At 36.7% G+C, this 22280-nt stretch overlaps 1 long non-coding RNA gene across 1 annotated transcript; it reads left to right on the top strand.

Moving 5' to 3' along the window:
• The first annotated feature begins 2307 nt into the window (after positions 1–2307).
• Positions 2308–4519, top strand: LOC121980161. Its single transcript, XR_006111449.1, has 2 exons — positions 2308–2789; positions 4032–4519. It is a non-coding gene; the product is annotated as an uncharacterized LOC121980161 (long non-coding RNA).
• The last annotated feature ends 17761 nt before the right edge of the window (positions 4520–22280 follow it).

Genomic DNA, 22280 nt, shown 5'->3' with positions numbered 1-22280 from the left:
AATTGACCCTTATTAACTTCTTGGCAAGAACTAAGAACTGACAACTGTATACTGTAGTAATAATAATTGTTATATTGATATTATTAGCGAGAAACTGGAGAAGTCCCTATGGAGGGAGATGAGGTAATTGTCATCGGGACACCTGTGGTACCAGATGTGTTCTGGCGACATCTCGGGGTAGTGCACCCATCCCTCATCCCTTAGCCTATCCTCTAGCATTTGATGTGAGGTTATCAGCTCCTCAGTTTGCAGGTAAACCAGCAGCTGTTGGGGTCGACGACCACCGAGGTTCTCCATCTCCACAATCCGCATCACCCCGTTCTTGAACTCCCACACATCCGACATCTCCCCCGGATGAAGAAGAGAGTAGCAACTAGCTAGCGCTGGGAGGTGTTTCAGTTTGTTATGTATCTATGGTTGTGCTCGAGGGAGGGAGGGAGCTAGGAAAGCAACAAAGTGTGGCTAACGTCGGGTCCCACGAGAACAACAACACGCACGCTAGAAGCATTTATGAGAAAGTTGAGCAAAGCAGAGGAGAGCACAGGAGAGCAGAAGAAGCGATCGACGAAAGAGGGTGAGCAAAGGAGAGCAGGTTGACGAAAGAGAAGAGCCATTAACTGTATATTTTGTTTTGTAGGAAGTTCGAATCGGGATTTATCCTTGCGGAGATCCTGTAGCTAGCTTTCCCTACCCTCTAGCTAGCTGCTGAGATAGCTATTGATTGCTGATAAAGATGTAAGAGCAACATCATAGAAGAAAACACAGTACCTTATTTTGAAGGCGTGCAGAATTATAGTCTAGGAATTACTCGCCATTCACAGATTGAGAGTTCTGATGGAGTATAGAAGAGTTTGCTCACGGTCACGGAAGAGCTTGATCGGGACTTAGCTAGAAATTGACTCTTGGCTTCTTGGCCAGACCTAATTAAGAACTGATCACTGTAGTCATAATAATTATTATATTTATATTATAGGCGAGAAACAGAGTGAGAGATTTGCTCTCTATTTAATTTATTACCTAATTAACGTTTTTTTTATTATCATTCGCAAACTAAATAACCGGTGATGCATTTTTTTTTCCTTTTGATATGCTCCCATCCAACTTTCACAAGGTCACTAGTAGAATTTTGACGATAAACTTCGTCATTGGTTATTTGGATGATTACTAATAATCAACTAATATATGACAAGAAACTTCGGTTTAAAAATAGATGAAGTAATAGTATTGTTATGGAGTGATTTAATTAAGCCTACATTAGCCTTCATAAATTCTCCACTCTTTTCGATTATTTGAATGTTTTCTGTTTTAATAAATGTTTGGCCTATGATAGATCACTTGATTTTTAATAGACATATCTCAACCTCTCTGCCCTGCTCTTCTCTTATTCTTCCCTGTTTAGCCGACCAAAGCTTTTTATGGTGTTCAGTAATTGTTTGTTTTTAACTTTCTATTCATGCACTACCACCATGGGTGACGTAGATCGCGGTAGACTATGATCTATGTAATGTTTGGGTCTTATATACAGTTATTTATATTAATTATTGTTTAGAAGATAAGATTCTGGGGGAAAAAAAATATGTCCACAACATTCAGATACATATGAGATCCAAGAAAATTGCAGCTTTATGGAAAACTAGAGATATTTTATGGAATTCCGCTGTCGTTACATACTTACATGCAGAAATTTGCCTTTGCTGGAAGCATCTAAGATGCATTAGCTCCAAGAACACTGTAGCTTGGTTAAGGCCTAGTAGATACTGGTGATTTACTTCGAAAATCACATATTTCATATACCAGGTTGGATAAAAGCATTTCCTTATATATGGAATCTAATTTTCACTTCTACTTAGTAATCATACATTTGAATTTTGAAATCTTGAGAAATCTTGTACTTTCCTCATAGATCAGAAAATACCCTCATGATCTTTATATATAACAGGTAAAATAGGGGTGTCAATTCGGGTAGGTCGGGTTGGGTCGGGTCGGGTTGAGTTTTTTTTTTTTTTAACCCAACCGAACCCGACTCGAACCCGAGTTCAACCCAAAACACCTAAACTCGAACCCGAACCCGACTCATATAATCCGAAATTCCGATTCAAAACGACTTTTTTGGATTATTTTCCCTATAATTCTTCACTTTTATCTCAATACTCCATCGTTATCATACAAATATACATAAAAATATCTAAATTTTTAAAATAAAATTTGATTTAACCCCAAAAAAACCCACAAAATCCTATATTTAAGTCAATCTGGGTCAACCCGGGTCAACCCGAACCCGACCCGACCCAACCTGAAAATTTTTTACTCTCGAACCCTCCAACCCGAACCCGACCCAAACTTGAAAATGCCCAACCCGAACTTGATTTTGTTCGGGTCGACTCGGGTTGGGTCGTCGGGTCGGATTCATTTTTGACACCCCTAGGTAAAATGATAAAACTGAAATGAATAAGAATACGGGAATAATTTGGAACTTTTGAAATGGAAATTTAAATTGAAGTATAAAGACCTTTTCCCCGTAGCTAATAGTTAGGAAGTTGTCCTCTTTAAGGAAGCTTTTCATTTCACAATTTTCTTTATATTCCAAGCCAGTAAAACATTACTGATTTGCAAAGTGTTAATTTATGAGACTGCATAGACAGTAAATGAGTTCAACCAGCAGTCCGGTACTGATGTCTTGTTGTCTAACTTGAATTCGTCATTGCAATTTATAGGTCAGCGAATATTGGTGTTTTTATATGCTTAAGTGTAGTGTTGTTCACAGGACTCTTGGTACATACATATCAAAGGTACTATTTGAGATTCCAGATATGTTACATATGGATATTTAACCCATTGCCTTTGCACTTTTTTTTTCTTTTGCCTTTACACTTGACAATTGACATTCCATTGTAAGCCGACATCAGCATTAACATTAAGTCAGCAACCTATTTTGATTGCAAAACATTTCATACATCAACTCTATGAAATTTCTCCCCCTAGCCTTTTTCAAATTTTCTCGTGCAAGTATTGACTTGATAATAAGATCCCAGCTACTAGCATAACCTTTTGAATGCCATTGGTGTTATTTATTTGTTCTATTTCTGTGTACATGGCATTCAATTTTAGATGGTGTATACTGGTTTTTTTATCAATGAATTTGAAATTTACTGAGCATACAGTGTCCAGCTTATGCCATTCAGAAGCTGTTTAAAATATCTAATGTCTCACTTGACTCTAGAGGTCTTCCAACCTCGGAGTCTTTGAGATTGCTTTCCTCTGATAGTATGTTTTGTTCGAAAGAGCTGCCCCTAGGGTAAATATTAATAGAAGAATCTTGTGGAATCAATTTCTTATCCTGCTAATGGCACTATGTTTTTGTGAAATTCCAATTGGACATAAGTCTAACATAAGTTTGCTTTTAAAAGTGTCCTTTGTTTTCACTAACAAAAAGTTTTTTTAATATAAACATTTTTTTATTGATAGTTGGTTATTGGGTGATGAGTCACTTGAGCTTCTTAAATTTTCCAGTGGACAAATCAGAATATAATTATTTGCATAAATTTGGCAAAGATTTTTTTTGTGAAAAGTGGCAGCAAACAATTTGAAAATATTTTGATTGCTCTCACTAGCATAAGCTAGCTCTGTCAGTCCTATTTAATCATATCTTTTTTTTTATGTGAATTATATCCTTTAAAAAAATCAACAGTTTGTTTTGTAGAAGAAATATGAGTTATATCTAATTATTTGGCTTGATAAAAATAGCAAATAAAGTAACAAATTATCTATGCGCTTAGTTCTTTTATGAAAAAAAAAGAAATTTTAAGTAATATGAATTGTACTTTTATTATTATTATCATAGTAAACTCAACGAAAATTATTTGTATAAATTTGGCAAGGATTTTTTGTGAAAAGGGGCAGCAAACAATTTGAAAATATTTTGATTGATCTCATTAGCCTATGAGCTAGCTCTGTCAGGCCTATTTGATTATATCCTTTTTTATAATGTGAATTATATCCCTAAAAAAAATGAACACTTTGTTTTGTACCAGAAGAGGCGATCGATGAAAGAGGATGAGTAGAGCAGAGGAGAGCGAGCAGAAGAGGCGATTGACGAAAGAGGGTGAGCAGAACAGCAGAAGAGGCGATCGACAAAAAAGGGTGAGCAAAGCAGTAGAAAAGATGATCGACGAAAGAGGGTGAGCAGAACAGAGGAGAGTGAGCAGAAGAGGCGATCGACGAAAGAGGGTGAGCATAGCAGAGGCGATCGACAAAAGAGAAGAGCCGAATATTTAGCGTTTTGTGCTGGTCAGGCACTCTTTATGAGGTCAATAATACTCAAGTCAATTAAAGTAAAAGACGGATTCCTAGTGAAGCTGCAGGTTTGGGAGATGTTGCTGAAAGTTTAATTTAAACATTAACAGTACATTTAGTTTAGTAAGAAGTTGAATCGGGATCTGATCATGGGAATGTCAGTCTTGCTTATGTGTTTATGCTGCCTGTCGGATACAATAAAGGATTGAAGCATACTTCTTTTTCATCATTTGACTCAAAATATATATATATATATATATATATATATATATATATATATATATATATATATATATATAAAGGACATACACATTCAATATAATGTGTACCAACATCCATCGTAGAACTAAGTACTCTTTATATTATAACATTTGCCAACCTTGTACTCTTTGGCTTCAAAAAGGTTTGTTCCATAACTAGCTTTCCTTCTACCCTCTAACTGCATGCTGAGATAACTATTGTCTGCTAATAAAGATAAAAGAGCAGCATCAGAAAACATAGTATCGAAAAACAATTCAATTTTATCCAAGCTCTCCATCCTCGACCTTTTTGGCTGCGCCATCATATGATCATGTTGGTCCACGGTAGCCGATATGATGTGTCGCCACCCTGATGATCAACATCCGCAATTCCATGGCTTGTGCCAAAAACCAATTCCTCATTAATGGAGAAATTAACTTTCGAAATACCTAAGACTTCTTTAGTCTATCGAAGAACCGCGAGTATGATATCCCACGCCATGGTCTTCACATTCTTAAGAAAATGATCGGATCTTCTCATTGTTCACTCATAACCACCAACCAGGTTACTATCATCTCCAAGCCTGCAGCCAAGTACTAGTTTGGTCTACTCCATTCGTGCATGCTCATCCAATATAAATTGAAAGCTTTTATTATTTTTAATAACTTTTTTTTTCAAAGACTTAGAATTGATTTCAATTATTGTAGAGTTATATAAGATCGTATATGAACATTTTGAAATTATGATAATCAAACAAACTGTTGAATTTTGTGTCACTTCTTGCTAAAATTTTAAAACTTTATATGTAATTTTTTGTATTTTTTTATTGGATGTCCTCGGCTTTATGTCTATTTTGAACCAGTTCTCATTCATTTTTTTAGTCTTTAAATTCATTTATTAGCCGTTTCCATCAAAACATACTAAATGATGCGATTTTTTTAAATAGAGCTAAAATTCTAAAATGTATTAAAAATTAAAGAAAAACTGTCAAGGCAAAAAATATCGATAGAAAGGAAAAATCTTAATTTTACCATCTTACTATTTTATTAAAAATCTTCCTCCTTTACTAACTAATTTTGATGAAGTCTAAAATACATTTATGTTAATGTCCTTTTTTCTATCTACACTAAAAATAATTCTAAAATTTATTAATAATTCTACAAGCGAAACAATCAATGATTTAGAGTTCAAGATTCAGCAACAACGTATTATTATGAATTTTTCTCATCATTAATTTTCTCTGATTATTTTATATAAAAAAAATATAGTTCTCTTTAGTCCAGAATTGACAACACTATAATCAAAGAAACTTCTGTAAATATTTTAGGCCGACGATGTTAAAAAATATATTTTTCTTAGTTTTTTTTACTAAGACAAATATAATATTAAATTAAAATAATTTTTTTCATAAGGAAGCCCGCAAATAATTTATATATAATTATATTACACACGCAACACGTGTGCACGATCACACTAGTAAAAAAATAAAAAAATCTTAACATACTAAAATTTTAAACATACTCAAAATTCTAAAATATAAAAGATAGGCATTATAAAAAATATCTTAAATACTAAAAAAAACAGAAAAATATAAAAATAATAAATTACTAAAAATAATAAAAAAAATATCAAAACTATCTTTCTATCAAAAACAGAAATAATATGATGGTAAATTTTCGTAGTCCCCATCTCACACCGTAAAATCCTTCTCAATCATGTTTATTGATGATTTTAGTGTTCGAAATTTTATATCTAAGTCAATTGTATATATATTTTTAAATAAAACTTCTATAACAGTATATTCTCCTTAAAATCATATAAATACTAATAATCATGATTAATTTGTTGTTCCTTTGTATAGAGAGATCAGACATCTAATGTGACATTTTGTATCCACTAAGATTTAACCCCAAGATCTATTAAAACAACCTCAATATAATTACTAACTATGGTAACTCATAAGGACACAAATATTTATATTGTAGATATAAATAAGGATGATTTTTATATTGTACATGTAAACTATGAATTATCCGTTTTTTATATTATCATTCGCAAATTAAAATAATCGGTAGTATATTTTTTTTCCTTTTGATATGCTCCCATCCAATTTTCACAAGGTCAATAGTAGAATTTTGACGATAACCTTCGTCATTGGTTATTTCGATGGTTACTAATAATCAACTGATAATAAATTTCGGTTTAAAAATGGATGAAATAAATAGTATTTCAGATCAATTAAAAAAATAGATTTTATTTCTGATTCTAAGTGATATTTGACTCCATAATAGTGATAAGTCATAAGTTTATTTTATAATTATTAAATTCTGAAATAATAAATTTGAACCGGTTAAAACTTCTCCCTTTTCGCAATAAATTAACCGGTTAATATTTTTCCACTCGAACCGTCGCGATCTAGCGTTCGCCATCCTTCATCTTCGCAATGTTTCTAGGGTTCCTGCAGCGGGGGCGATGGCAGAGGCTTCTTCGTCCAGCAAGGTAGATGCAATTGCTGTTGGAACGAGGCCGCGCCCTACACACATCCCCTCCCTCTATTTCCCCCGCAACTCCCTGGACGGTCCTTATTATCTTTTGACCATCCTTATCTTTAGCATGCTATACACCAGATAATATTTGTTGTTTGGTTGGGATAAAACAAATTTCAAGGAAACTGTATTTTGAGATCTAGTAATCGTTTTTTTATCTGAATTATTTAGTGTTTGGTACACCGTCATAAACAAAGCTATCCGAGTACATTGGGCAATTGCTGTGACCGTTAGTCTCTCGAGCGTCGTGAATCCCATTGTAAACTTGTAAATTATAATTTTGTGATTAAATTTGTCCAACTGAACTCTAATTAGTTTTACTTAAATATATATATATATATATATATATATATATTTAAATTAAGGTCTCACTGACTCTAACTAAATTCACATTCAAGACATTTCAAATTATAATTGATTACTTAAATCATTCAAATCGAAGTCAAATTTTATTTCAAATTAATCTTCTGAGCCAAAATTATTTTCTTTTTTTAGCTTTGAATCAGAAGCCAAAATTATTTTCTTTTTTCAGCTTTGAATTAAATTCAAATATATATATATATATATATATATATATATATATATATATATATATATATATATATATATATATATATATATATATACATTATGCGACACTATAGTATGCAACTGTGCGTGGGATATTTTTGTTTTTTATTTAAAATTTTGAATTAAAAAATAGTTAAAATATGTTTTTAAAAATTTTATTTCTAAGGTTCAAACTTTCCAATTAGATTATAATTTTTAATCTAATTTTTTATAAAGATTTTACCTTTAGGGTGTTTTTGGTTCAGGGTTATCCTTGATAATCTTAGTTATCCATCAAAGGTTATCAATGGAAATCTGAAAATCTTATTTGGTTTAGGTAATCGATGATTCCCAAGTAATGTTCTATGCCCGACACATCAGCAAAAGGGGCATTCAACCCGAAATAAAAAAATTTCAGTTTCTTGATTCCGGGGATAACGAAATTTTTTTACCTAAAATACCTTCGAATAAGAGAAAAATATGATAAAAAAGGAAAATATAAAGAAAAAAAATAAAAAAAACATTTAAAAAAAATTAAAAATGTAAAAAACATAAAAAATTAAAAAAATAGGACAAACATAAAAACATTAAAATATGGGAAAAAATAAAAAAAAAACATAAAAAATAGAAAAAAACGTAAAAAGTAAAAAAACATTAAAAAAAGAAGTAAAAAACATAAAAACAACAAAAATATATAAAAAAATAAAAAAATATAAAAAATATAAAAATTAAAAAACATATAAAATTTAAAATTTTTAAAAAACTTTATTTTTTTTTAAAAAATGTAGAAACAAAAAGAAATTAAAAAAAACACACATCAAAATAAAGAAAAACGTAAAAAAAAATAGAGTTTAAAAATATAATAATAATATATATGGTTGATTTTATAATTAAAGATAATATATTAAAATATTAAATTAGGTTATTTATTAAAACCTTCAAACAAACAAGTTTTTGTTTCATTATATAGGTTGAACCTAAAAATATTTAGTTATGTTTTATTCCTCATAATTTGGTTATGTGATTACCAAGTAATCACATAACCAAGTTTATACATAATAACTTGAACCAAACACACTCCTAGGATTTAAGCTTCCTAATTGGGTTATAGTGTTTAGTTAAAGAAAAAAAATTAAAAATGTCACAAATTTAAATATTTATGGAGTATTGTAATGTGTTTAGGGGATATATTAATTATTAGAAATTTATATAAGGAAATATTCATTTTTTAAATTTAAAATCTAAAAAAATAATAGATATTATTTTTTAATTTTGAATTAAAAAATTAATTAAAATATTTTTTTAGGATTTTATTTCTACGTTCAGGCTTCCTAATTGTGTTATAATTTTTAAGCATTTTTTTAAGATGGTACCTCTAGGGGTTTCTCAATTGGATTATAGTATTTAATTAAAAGAAAAATTAAAAATAAAATAAATTTAAGTATTTACGGAATATTGTAATGTGTTTATAAGATATATGTATACATTAGAGATTTATATAAGGAAATATTAAATTTTTTAAATTTAAAATTTTTAAAAAATAATTAAAAAAAAAAGAAAGTTGATATGCTATGCACAGTCGTATATATGATAAATGCATCAATTTTAACTTATTACCCATAAATTTAAATTATATTTAAGGTAAAAAATTAAAATGATAAGATCTTGCTATCTTTTTTTTCCCAACTTAAAAAATCTTACTTTTAAACTTGAATTTATTTTATGCTATTTTTAAAACAATTTATATAAATAGAATATTTACTTATTATAAAAATATTATTGCGCTAACCATTTGTAACGAATTAATAACATATATATATATATATATATATATATATATATATATATATATATATATATATATATATATATATATATATATATATATATATACACGATTTTTGACTTATTCACATCAAATTAATATGTGTAACAAAATTTTTAGAGACGACAAGGTCCTTTAAATAGGGGTGGTCGGTGGTCGGCAAGGAAGAGGGATACCGGATATCCAATTCAATTGCCGTTTTTTTATAGCCATCATCATCTCTTCTAGATGTCTATTTCCTTGTCGGAGATTTCGATGGACCTCTTATACTTAATCCTATCCAAACTCTCCATCCCCGACCTCTTTCGTTGCTCCATTGTTGACTTAGAATCGATGAATAGTACACCCAAGACACACACTAATATGGAAAAAAAGAATAAAGCGAGGAAGAAGACAACTGATAGAATACTTTCTTAGAAGATTAAAAAATATTGAATTGAATGAATACACATCTCTAGGACCCTTTATATACACCATAAGACTAAGACTAATTTCAATGATTTATCCCTTAAAATTAGAAAGACTAATTCTAGTACTTTATCCCTTAAAGCTAGGAAAGTTTATCACTACTAATGCAAGGAAAAAAGAAAACCACGTAGCCAATAATCATGTCCTGATTATGCTCACATTACCCCTCCTAATCCTGACATGGTTCTAAGTCACGAACGCCGAGTAGTTGTCGCATGATAGTTAACTTCACTCCTGGCAATGCTTTAGTTAATGCATCGGTTCGCTGTTCTTCGGTATTAACGAATTCAACCACAATTCGTCCCTTCTCAACTCATTCTATGATAAAATGAAACCTTGTATCTATATGCTTGCTTCGACCATGGAATACCGGATTCTTCATGAGGGCTATGACAGATTTGTTGTTAACAAATAAAGTTACCGGCTTTGGCTCTACACCGGTTAATTCGTTGGCAAGGCTCCTCAACCACAAAGCATGGCAGGCCGCAGTTGTGGCTACCATGAACTCTGCCTCACAAGATGAAAGCGCCACTGTCTTCTGCTTCTGTGAGTTCTAGGACACCAAACTTTCATTAAAATAGAAAGTCATTCCACTTGTGCTTTTCCTTCCATCGAGATCGCCGGCTAAGCCACTGTCCGAGTAGCCGAATACACCAATTTCTTGGGGTCCCATTATGTAAGCAAGTCCAAAATAGATTGTACCTTTCAAATACCTGAGAATTTGTTTGACCACCTTGTGATGCATGATTGTAGGCCTTTCCATGTATCTGCTCGCCATTCTGACAGAATATGACAGGTCTGGCCGTATGTGTAACAAATATCTCAAACAACCAATGATGTGCCGATACTCTGTGGCGTCAACTGGAGTCCCTTCCAAGTCTTTATGCAGTTATGTCTTTGGTTCCATTGGATGCTTTGTGGAATTACAGTCTGTCATCTTGAACTGAGATAGAATTTTCTTTGTGGAATTTTCTTGCCTAAGTAAAATTCGTCTCTTCTGTTGCTCCACTTCAATCCCTAAGTAGTAGGAGAGAAGACCCAAATCACTCATCTCAAATTCTGTCATCATTTGTTGTTTGAACTTATTGATTTTTTCTATGTTACTTCCTGTCACGATGAGATCGTCGACATACACTCCAACAAGTATCCTTTCTTCTTCTTCACCTCTTGTATATACTACATGTTCTTGAGCACATTTTTTGAAGCCAAGCTCTTCCAGACTCCTGTTCAAACGTATGTTCCAAGCACATGGAGCTTGCCGCAGTCCATAGAGGTCCTTGGACAACCTGTATACCTTATGTTTCTGATTTTGTACTTCAAACCCTTCTGGTTGAGTGACATATATTTCTTCTTCTAACTCTCCGTTAAGAAATGCTGACTTCACGTCTAGATGGTGTACCTCCCAGCTTTGATTTGCCGCAAGCGCAAGAATGACTTGAATAGTGTCAAGTCTAGCGACAGGCGCAAACACTTCTTCAAAGTTCATGCCTTGTCTTTGTACATAGCCTTTAGTCACTAATCTTGCTTTGTGCTTAACGACTTTCCCATCTGAATCTTTCTTCAATTTGAACACCCACTTTAGGTCAATAGGCTTGTGGCCTAATGGGAGCTCAGTTAGGTTCTAGGTATTGTTCATCTCAATAGATTTCAGCTCTTTCTCCGTTCCTTCGTACCAGCAAGCCTTGGCTGCAGCTTCTTGATAACATGTCGACTCTTCAGATATCACCATCATCACCTCACCCTCTTCTTCATCAATACCAACCACTTCCTCAGTGTTGGCGTAGATATCAGCAATGGACCTAAAACGGACCGGTCCTTCATAAGACTCGGGTGAGTTTGTTATCGAAGGCGAGGAAGCTGTATTGGTGTTCGATGATGACGTAGATGGACTTGATGCTCCTGCCACGGCTACTGCCGGTGTTGTGACATCTTCCGCTGCGACCTCAATGTCTACTACAACAATCACTTCGTCGGTGCCGAATGCATTCACCACCATAAACTCTGGTACCCTTTCTTCATTATTGGCACCTGCATTCCATGTCCATTTACAATTTTCTCGAAACATCACATCTCTACTTACTTATAGCTTGCTATGCCTTGGATCAAATAGACGATGAGCTTTGTAGCCTTCCTCGACACCCAAGTATACCATGGGTGAGCTTTTGTCGTCAAGTTTCTTGACGTGAGGGGCTGCATTTTTCACATATGCAACACAACCGAACACTCTCAAGTGGGCGAGATGTGGCTTTCTCCCCATCCAAGCTTCAAATGGCGTGCGCTCTCCTGGCGCCTTAGTTGGGAGACGGTTTAACAGATAGACAGCATGCCTAACCGTCTCTCCCCTGAACCTTGCCGGCATATCTGTACCCTTGAAGAGAGATCTTGCCATGGCCATCACGGTGCGATTACGGCGCTCCACAACACCATTTTGTTGGGGTGTGTAGGGAGTCGTGAGATGTCGCTCGATTCCTTCATTTTCACATAACTGAGTGAACTCCGTGGATAGAAACTCGCCGCCCCGGTCTGTTTGGAATGTTTTGATCTTGTATTCAGTCTTGGTCTTCGTCAATAATTTGAACTTCTTGAATGCTCGGAATGCATAATTTTTTGCTGCCAATATAAACACCCACATCCACCTTGTAAAATCATCAACAATCAGAAGGAAATACTTGTTACCGGCTAGTGTACATGGTGAAATTGGCCCACAAATATCAGCATGGATAAGTTCCAACGGCTTCTCCCCTCTAAAGTTTGTTTGGCACAGGAATGACGACCTTGCATGCTTGGCGATCACACACACCTCGCAAAACTTGTTCGGTTGAGGCAATAGAGGCACATCAACCGCCAATTTCTTCTCCCCCAACAGCTTTAAGTCATGGAAATTGACATGTCCGAGCCTTGTATGCCATAACCAGGTTGGGTCTTCTAGGCTTTCTAGGAGACAGACTTGCTTGAATGTCTTCAAGGTTATCTTGTACAAGCGATTTTGTGTTCGTTTTACCAACATCAAGAGCTTCCCGCTCCTATCAATCACCTTCATGGTATCTCTTTTCATGTGCACCTCGTTCCCAGTTTCTGTCAATTGACCAAGACTTATGATATTACTACAAAGTTTCGGAATGTAGTATACCTCATGGAGAGTCTTCCGATTGTCGTTCTTGCATTCGAACACAACCGTCCCCTTGCCCATGATCTCAATGGTTGATCCATCACCAAACCTCACCCTACCGGTGATGGTTTCATCTAGTTCTTGAAACTTCTCGCGATGGCCAGTCATGTGGTTGCTGGCACCGTTGTCAAGGTACTAGACGTCTTCATCTCCTTTCTTAACGCCGCGATATATCTCCGGTAGCAACCTATCTTCACTGAGCAGAATGATATCCTACTGCTCACACCTAGTGTCAGACTCCTCGTGGGACACGGTCATCATCAGTGCTGGCTCTTCATCGGTGGCACAAGTGAGGTGAGCCTCATCATCACGCCACTTATTGTAGCATTCGGACGCATAATGCTCCATTTTTTCGCAATTGAAACACTTTATATGTCTCTTGTCTCGAGTGCCACTGTGGTTGCCGCTAGTCCCTCCTGCACTGTCTTGGCGTTGCGTACCAAGACCACGACCGCGCCCTCGCCCACGTCCACGCCATTTTCCATGACTAGGGCTGCTGGACCCACGCCCCTTTCCTCCTAACAAAGTGTCCACGTTGCTCCCCTTCTGTCGCATTTGTCATTCGGCATGAGTAAGTAGGAGCTCTCTTTCAGTGTCATTGGTGTTGCCGCGTAATCGTAATGTTCGTTCCTCGTACGCCTTCAGTCGCCCAATAGTCTCCTCAAATAGTATCGTCTCAAGGTCGTGAAACTACTCAATACAGGCAATAATAGGGAAGAACTTATCAGGGACAGAATCGAGTAACTTCTTTACCAAAGATGAATCTTCAAGCGTGGCACCAAGAGCAGAGAACTTGTTGCTCATAACACTGAGTTTGCCTCCTTCATCCGGAGGGCGTCAAACTCGCTCTTCAACGTTTGTATGCGTGCCTTCTTCACTCGATCACTTCCAAGGTACCTCGTCTTGAGGCTGTCCCAGACTTTCTTCGCCGTCTTCTTTTTTGCGATCTGGAGAAGTATGTCTTCGGGGACACACTGTAAGATGTATGCACGCGCCTTTTTATCCTTCTTTGCATCCACCTGGGCTCCTTCCACTGGCTCCACCGCCTCCCAGACTCCCTGGGCATCAAGAATCGCCTCTGTCTTTATTGCCCACACAGTATAATTGTGAGGGCTTAGCATCAGATAGGGAAATGACACTCCGCCGTTCTCCTTCGCAGCAACTTGTGGGATGCCAGATATTTTTGTGGAATCATGGATTCTTGGGTGTTCTATACCACCAAGGCTCTGATACCAGATGTTGGCTTAGAATCGATGAATAACACACCTAAGGCACAAACTAATATGCAAAAAAAGAATAGAGCGAGGAAGAAGACAACTGATAGAATACTTTTTTAGAAGATTAAAAAATATTGAATTGAATGAATACACATCTCTAGGACCCTTTATATACACCATAAGACTAAGACTAATTTCAATGATTTATTTCTTAAAATTAGGAAGACTAATTCCAGTACTTTATCCCTTAAAGTTAGGAAAATTTATCACCACTAATGCAAAGAAAAAAGAAAACCACGTAGCCAATAATCATGTCCGAATTATGCTCACATCCGCTGTATGCTCACGTTGGTTCGTCGTGGTCGATGAGGTCTGCCGTAGTCATGATGATCAACACCTGCAGATCCCATGGCTTGTGTCGAAAAGCCGAATCCTCATTAACGGAGAAAATAACGTTCGAAACACCTATGACTTCTTCAGTCTATCGGAGGACCGCGAGTATGATATCCCAAGCCACGCTCCTCACATTCTTAAGAAAATCGCGAGATCTTCTCATGGTTGGCTCATAACCACTGACAAGGTTAGTACTGTTCAGCTCATAAATCCTATCACTGGCGTGCAGATCGACCTTACCCCAATCCCCACCATGTACAACTCGAATTTGATGACTATGAAGGCGGCATTGTCCTCAGATCCCTCTCGATGCGGAGATTACAAAGTCGTCATTGTATTCTTCTGCCCTTCTGAGTTCAAAACTTCTTGTTCTTTGTTAGTGCAGGAGATGAGAAGTGGACGATGATCCCTAGAGATTTATATTACTATGCCAACATAGCCTTCCACGATGGCAAGCTCTATGCGGTATTAAAATCCAAAGAAAATAAGAAGACGATCGTGGCGGCATATGATCTCTGTGTGACGAATTCAACTCCGACAAGGGTGCAGGTGGTGGGTTTGTCATACATTAGGAATTTTACTTTTGGCATGTGTTTTTTTGCACACCTTCTGATGATTTATTGATCGCATGGGCAACTTTGACAAAGTATCAGAACATCATCTTAAAAAAATGGATGTTTGGAGGGTGGATACAAATAAAGGCGCCATAATCCCAATGAATAATTTGGGGAAGTATGCTCTATTTATGGGCTTAACCTCTTCTCTTTGCCTTGATATTTCTTCACTGCCGGATTTGAAGTCGAACTCCATTTATATCTAGAATTACTTGGGTGATTGCTTGGTTTACAACATGGAGGACAAAAGCTTCACCTCATTGAATTTGCCTGTATTGTCATCTCCAATGCGGCCAGTGCTAGTTTGGTTTACTCCATCTTGTGCATTCTGATCAATTGTAAACTTTAAAGTTTTTATTTATTTTTTAATATTTTTTTTCAGATTTCAAATTCGGTATATTTCAATGCGGCCAGGGCTTCACCTCATTTAAAGTTTTAAAATATTTCGGTATATCAAAACACCGAGTAACTATAGATTAAATGATTAATTTAGATTTCCCTAAAGCCTAAACCAAACCCTAAACGACTAAATTCTTCCCCAAACCACATTCTCTCCTTGCACAGTCGACACACACGTCGGACTCGCGACTCTCTCCTTACGTAGCCGACGCACACGTCGCGACTCGCGATTCTCTCCTTGCGCAGTCGACCCTCACATCGCGATTCTTCTCCTTGGCTCCTTGCGCAGCCGACGCTCACGTCACGTCGTGATTCTCTTCTTGCGCAGCCGACGCTCATGCCGCGTTTCTTGAAGGATTTATTTACTATTGGCGAATAGTGATCACTGCCTTTCATTACAAAAGAATGATTTTTTATATATTATATGTAATATATATAACTTCGGCATGACGGTATTTTACCGATATCGTATCGACATTACGGTATATCAAAATTTTGGTATACCGAAATGTCGGTACGGTATCAGTATCATTTCTTAGAATACTAATTTTTTCAGTACGGTATACGGTATTCGATTTTGGGTACGATATACCGTACTGACCCAGGCCTAATTGGATGAGTTCCGGTAGCATGTCGGGGTAGTGCTCCCACCCTCCTATTCTCTAGCATCTTGTGTGAGTTATCACCTCCACGTTGACCGGTGGACCAGCACCTTCTGGGGCTGACGACCACCGGGGTTCTCCACCTTTCGTATCACCCCGTTCTTGAACTCCCACACTTCCGACATCACCCCGAATGAAGAAGAGAGTACCAACTAGCTAGCGCCGGAAAGTGTTTAAGTTTGTTACCTATATATATAGTTGTGCTCAAGGGAGGGAGCTAAAGTAACGAGTCTAAGGTCTGGCACCACGAGGATAATAGCATGCACGCTAGAAATGTTAATTTGAAAGGTGAGCAGAGCAGAGAAGAGGCTGTCGACGAGAGCCGAATCTTTAGCGTTCGTGATTTATCCTTGCGGATACCCTCTAGTTAGTTTTCCCTAGGGCTGGAAACAAATATCGAAATACTAAAAAATCGTACAAAAAAAATATCGTATATATTGAAATTTTCGGTATATCGAAAAATTCTGTACGGTATCATACCGTACCAAATTTATCGGTAATGGTAACAATTTAAAATTTTTCGGTATATCGAAATACCGAGTAACTATAGATTAAATGATTAATTTAGATTTTTCCTAAAGCCTAAACCAAACCCTAAACGACTAAATTCTTCCCAAATCACATTCTCTCCTTTCGCAGCCGACGCAAACGTCGCGACGCGCGATTCTCTCCTTGCGCAGTCGGCCCTCACATCGCGATTCTTCTCCTTGGCTCCTTGTGCAGCCGACACTTACGTCACGTCGGGTTTCTCTACATGCGCAGCCGACACTCATGCCGCGTTTCTTGAAGGATTTATTTTTATTGGCGAATAGTGATCATTGCCCTTTATTACAAGAGAATGATTTTTTATATATTATATGTAATATATATAACTTCGGCATGACGGTATTTTACTGATATCGTATCGACATTTTGGTATACCGAAATTTCAGTATACCAAAATGTCGATACGGTATCAGTATCATTTCTTAGAATACCGATTTTTTCGGTACGGTATACGATATTCAATTTTGGGTATGGTATACCGTACCGACCTAGGCCTAATTGGATGAGTTCCGGCAACATGTTGGGGTAGTGCTTTCACCCTCCTCCTATTCTCTAGCAACTTGTGTGAGTTATCACCTCTGCGTTGACAGGTGAATCAACACCTTCCGGGGATGACGACCACCGGGGTTCTCCACCTTTCGTTTCACCCCATTCTTGAACTCCCACACTTCCGACATCACCCCGGATGAAGAAGAGAGTACCAACTAACTTGCATCGGAAGGTGTTTAAGTTTGTTACCTATATATATAGGTGTGCTAAAGGGAGGGAGCTAACGTAACGAGCCTAAGGTTGGCCCCACGAGGATAACAGCATGCACGCTAGAAGCGTTAATTAGAAAGGTGAGTCGAGCAAAGGTGAAGAGGCTATCGATGAGAGCCGAATCTTTAGCGTTTCGTGATTTATCCTTGCGGATATCCTCTAGCTAGCTTTCCCTAGGGCTGAAAAAAAATATCGAAATACCGAAAAATCGTACCGAAAAACCTTCATATATATTTAAATTTTTGGTGTACCAAAAAATTCGATATGGTATCATACCGTACCTAATTTGTCAATAACAGTAACAATTTAAAATATTTCGGTATACCGAAATACCAAGTAACTAGAGATTAAATGATTTATTTAGATTTCCCTAAAGCCTAAACCAAACCCTAAACGACTAAATTCTTCCTCAAACCATATTCTCTCCTTACGTAGTCGACGCACACATCGCGACTCGCGATTCTCTCCTTCCACAGTCGGCCCTCACATCGCGATTCTTCTCCTTGGCTCCTTGCACAGTTGACGCTCACGTCACATCGTGATTCTCTATTTGCGCTGTCGACGCTCACGCCGCGTTGCTTGAACGATTTATTTTGTATTGACGAAAGTGATCACTCCTTTTATTACAAGAGAATGATTTTTTATATATTATATGTAATATAAATATCTTCGGCATGACAGTATTTTACCGATACCGTATCGACATTTCTATATACCAAAATTTCGGTATACCGAAATGTCGGTACGGTATCGGTATCATTTTTAGAATATCGATTTTTTTGATACGGTATACGATATTCGATTTTGGGTACGGTATACTGTATTGACCCAGGCCTAATTGGATGAGTTCCGGCAGCATGTCGGGGTAGTGCTTCCACCCTCCTATTCTCTAGCGTCTTGTGTGAGTTATCACCTCCGCGTTGACAGGTGGACCAGCACCTTCCAGGGCTGACGACCACCGGGGTTCTCCACCTTCTGTATCACCCCGTTCTTGAACTCCCACACTTTCGACGTCACCCCGGATGAAGAAGAGAGTACCAACTAGCTAGCGCCGAGAGATGTTTAAGTTTGTTACCTATATATATAGGTGTGCTCAAGGGAGGGAGCTAACGTAACGAGCCTAAGGTCTGGCTCCACGAGGATAACAGCATGCACCCTAGAAGCGTTAATTAGAAAGGTGAGCAGAGCAGAGGAGAAGAGGCTGTCGACAAGAGACGAATCTTTAGCGTTTTATGATTTATCCTTACGGATACCCCCTAGCTAGCTTTCCCTAGGGCTGGAAAAAAATATCGAAATATCGAAATACCGAAAAATCGTTCCGAAAAAATACCATATATTTTAAAATTTTTGGTATACTGAAAAATTCGGTACGGTATCATACCGTACCAAATTTGTCGGTAACCGTAACGGTAACAATTTAAAATATTTCGGTATACCAAAATACCGAGTAACTATAGATTAAATGATTAATTTAGATTTCCCTAAAGCCTAAACCAAACCCTAAACAGCTAAATTCTTCCCCAAAACACATTCTCTCCTTGCGCAGCCGACGCACACGTCACGACTCGCGATTCTCTCCTTGCGCAGCCGACGCACATGTCGCGACTCGCGATTCTCTCCTTGCGCAGTCAACCCTCACATCGCGATTCTTCTCCTTGGCTCCTTGCGCAGCCGACACTTACGTCACGTCGTGATTCTCTCCTTGCGCAGCCGATGCTCACGCCGCGTTTCTTGAAGGATTTATTTTATATTGACGAATAGTGATCACTACCTTTCATTATAAGAGAATGATTTTTTATATATTATATGTAATATATATAACTTCGGCATGACAATATTTTACCGATACCGTATCGACATTTCGGTGTACTAAAATTTTGGTATACCGAAATGTCGGTATGGTATCGGTATCATTTCTTAGAATACCGATTTTTTCGGTACGGTATACGGTATTCGATTTTTGGTGCGGTATACTGTACCGACCCAAGCCTAGCTTTCCCCACCCTCTAGCTAGCTGCTGAGATAACTTAGCGACATCGTCAGAAAGCACAGTAGCTTGTTTTTGAAGGCAGGATTATACTTCAGGAGTAAGCTGCTGAGATAACTGAGCGACATCGTCAGAAAGCACAGTAGCTTGTTTTTGAAGGCCGAATTATAGTTCAGGAATTACTCGTTTGATTAGAATTTTAAATGAAGGATAAAAAGAATTAATTGTTAATCTTACAATAAAATCCTGATTTATCTATTAAGGTGGGCGGAAAGTGCCACCGAAACTAAATAATCATGGGATGCTGATGCATAGAGGATTCACAGAAATCAGGAAAGAAAGTCCCACCACAGAGGAAATATATCCTGAAACTGAAACATGTTAAACGACTCGAGGGAAAACAAACAATGAGTTATGTGATATCTCGTACATTGGCAGGCAAAAGATATCGAGAGAACAGAGAATCATATATGACTTGATCATGTTGGCCGGCTCGAACGAAAATAGAAATGTCGTAAGAAACGGATATAAATTAAAGAGAGAGCAACAGAAGCTCCTACGAGAAATATGATCAGTATACTTATGGCAGCGAAGGGAGCAGGAGGAGCAAGCATGTAATGTAATGTACGACAGCCAAGAACAGAGCATGGCAGAGAGGCTTGAAGCAGAGGAGGAGTTTGTGGCGCAGACTGTGCCTTCTCTTGGCTCTTCCATGAATGAGATTGCATCCTTTGGGTTGGGCCTCTGGATGACTACTGTTTCTCAACTTTGCCATTCCCAGATTGGAAGCTTTGATGGAGTAGAGGAGAAGAGTTTGCTCACAGTCACGGAAGAGCTTGATCAGGACTTAGCTAGAAATTGACCCTTGGCTTCTCGGCAAGAACTAAGAACTGACCAATGTAGTCATAATAATTATTATATTTATATTATTAGCAAGAAACAGAGTGAGAGAGATCTGCTCTCTATTTAGTTTATTACCTAATTAATTCTTTTATATGATATAAGATTCTTCTATACACTGAGTTGAGGAGTATTTCATTGACATAAGTCTAACATAAGTTTGCTTTAAAAGTATCCTTTGTTTTCACTAACAAAAAGTTTTTTCAATATAAATATTTTTTATTGATAATTGGTTATTGGGTGATGAGTCACTTGAGCTTCTTAATTTTTCCAGTGGACAAATCAGAATATAATTATTTGTATAAATTTGGCAAGGATTTTTTGTGAAAAGTGGCATCAAGCAATTTGAAAATATTTTGATTGCTCTCATTAGCCTATGAGCTAGCTCTGTCAGTCCTATTTGATCATATTTTTTTTATGTGAATTATATCCCTAAAAATAATCAACAGTTTGTTTTGTACCAGAAATATGAACACATATCTAATTATTTGTCTTGATAAAAATAGCAAATGAAGCAACAAATTATCCCAAGCCACCAATGGACTTTATTTTTTTTCAACTATGAGGACTTCCCCTTTCAATTCACTCTACGAGGCCATTTCTCTCTAAGGTCTGCCTAGTTTAGATCTTGCGTAACGTTACATCTCATTAGCCTAGAGCTCAAGCCTAGAAGGAATCAATCCTTTGGGGTAACAGAGAAGACCCAGCACTCTCTGGTTCATCAATCTCTTGAATCATGGAGAAAAAAGCCATGAATAAGATAGTTGGTGGTAAAGAAAACAGGGAAGAATCTCAAAATAAAGAATGTGAACCATAGGTTTTGTAAAGCTATCTCTTCAATCTCTGTATTGTTTAAGCTTGTACTTAATTTCTATCATTTGTAAAGCTTTTAGACTAATAGTTGTTGGAGTAATCTGTGTAACCATAGGTTTTGATGTTTAGGCAAAGTTTAAATTAGGTTTATTGTTATATTAGATATGCATTATGAGTGTGCAGGATCCAAGTACAACAAAAGAAGTCCAAATGTGATCTTGGTAATAGTGAAAGTCCAAGTGTGATCTTGGCAATGGTAAAGTCCAATTGGGATCTGTTGGAGTTGTAAGGTTGCAAATATAGTCTCACATTAAAAAACATGGGAAAAATCATAAGTTTATAAGAAAATGATATTTTCATTGGTATGAGACCTCTTGGGTAGAGCCCAAGGGTAAAACCGTGAGGGCTTAGGCCCAAAATGGACAATATCATATCATTATAAAGATATCTGAATTCTTTTGGTCCTAACAATTGGTATTAGAGTGAGGTCACTCTTTACCAGAGTAACCATCGAAAGAAGCATAAGCCAGAGTTATGATCCAATATCGAACCATGTGGGTGAAACCTTGAACGAAGTAGGGGAGCCTTGAGCAGGTCAATGACCTGATGCTTGAGGGGGGACCCTAAGCAGGTCAAGAGTGACTCGATGCTTGAGGGAGACCCTGTGGTTCTTTATTTAAAGGGGATTGTTGGGGTTGTAAGATTGCAAATATAGTCCCGCATTAAAAACATATAGGAAAGATCATGAGTTTATAAGAAAAAAAATATTTCCATTAGTATGAGGTCATTTGGGTAGAGCCCAAAGGCAAAGCTATGAGAGTTTAGGCCTAAAGTGGACAATATCATGACATTATGAAGATATCTGAATTCTTTTGGTCCTAACAGGATTTCGCAAAGGAA

This window comes from Zingiber officinale, chromosome 5A (assembly GCF_018446385.1).
Source record: "Zingiber officinale cultivar Zhangliang chromosome 5A, Zo_v1.1, whole genome shotgun sequence".
Classification (NCBI taxonomy): domain Eukaryota; kingdom Viridiplantae; phylum Streptophyta; class Magnoliopsida; order Zingiberales; family Zingiberaceae; genus Zingiber; species Zingiber officinale.
The sequence above is the reverse complement of the archived record's forward strand: the minus strand, read 5'-3'. Positions and strand labels throughout refer to the sequence as shown.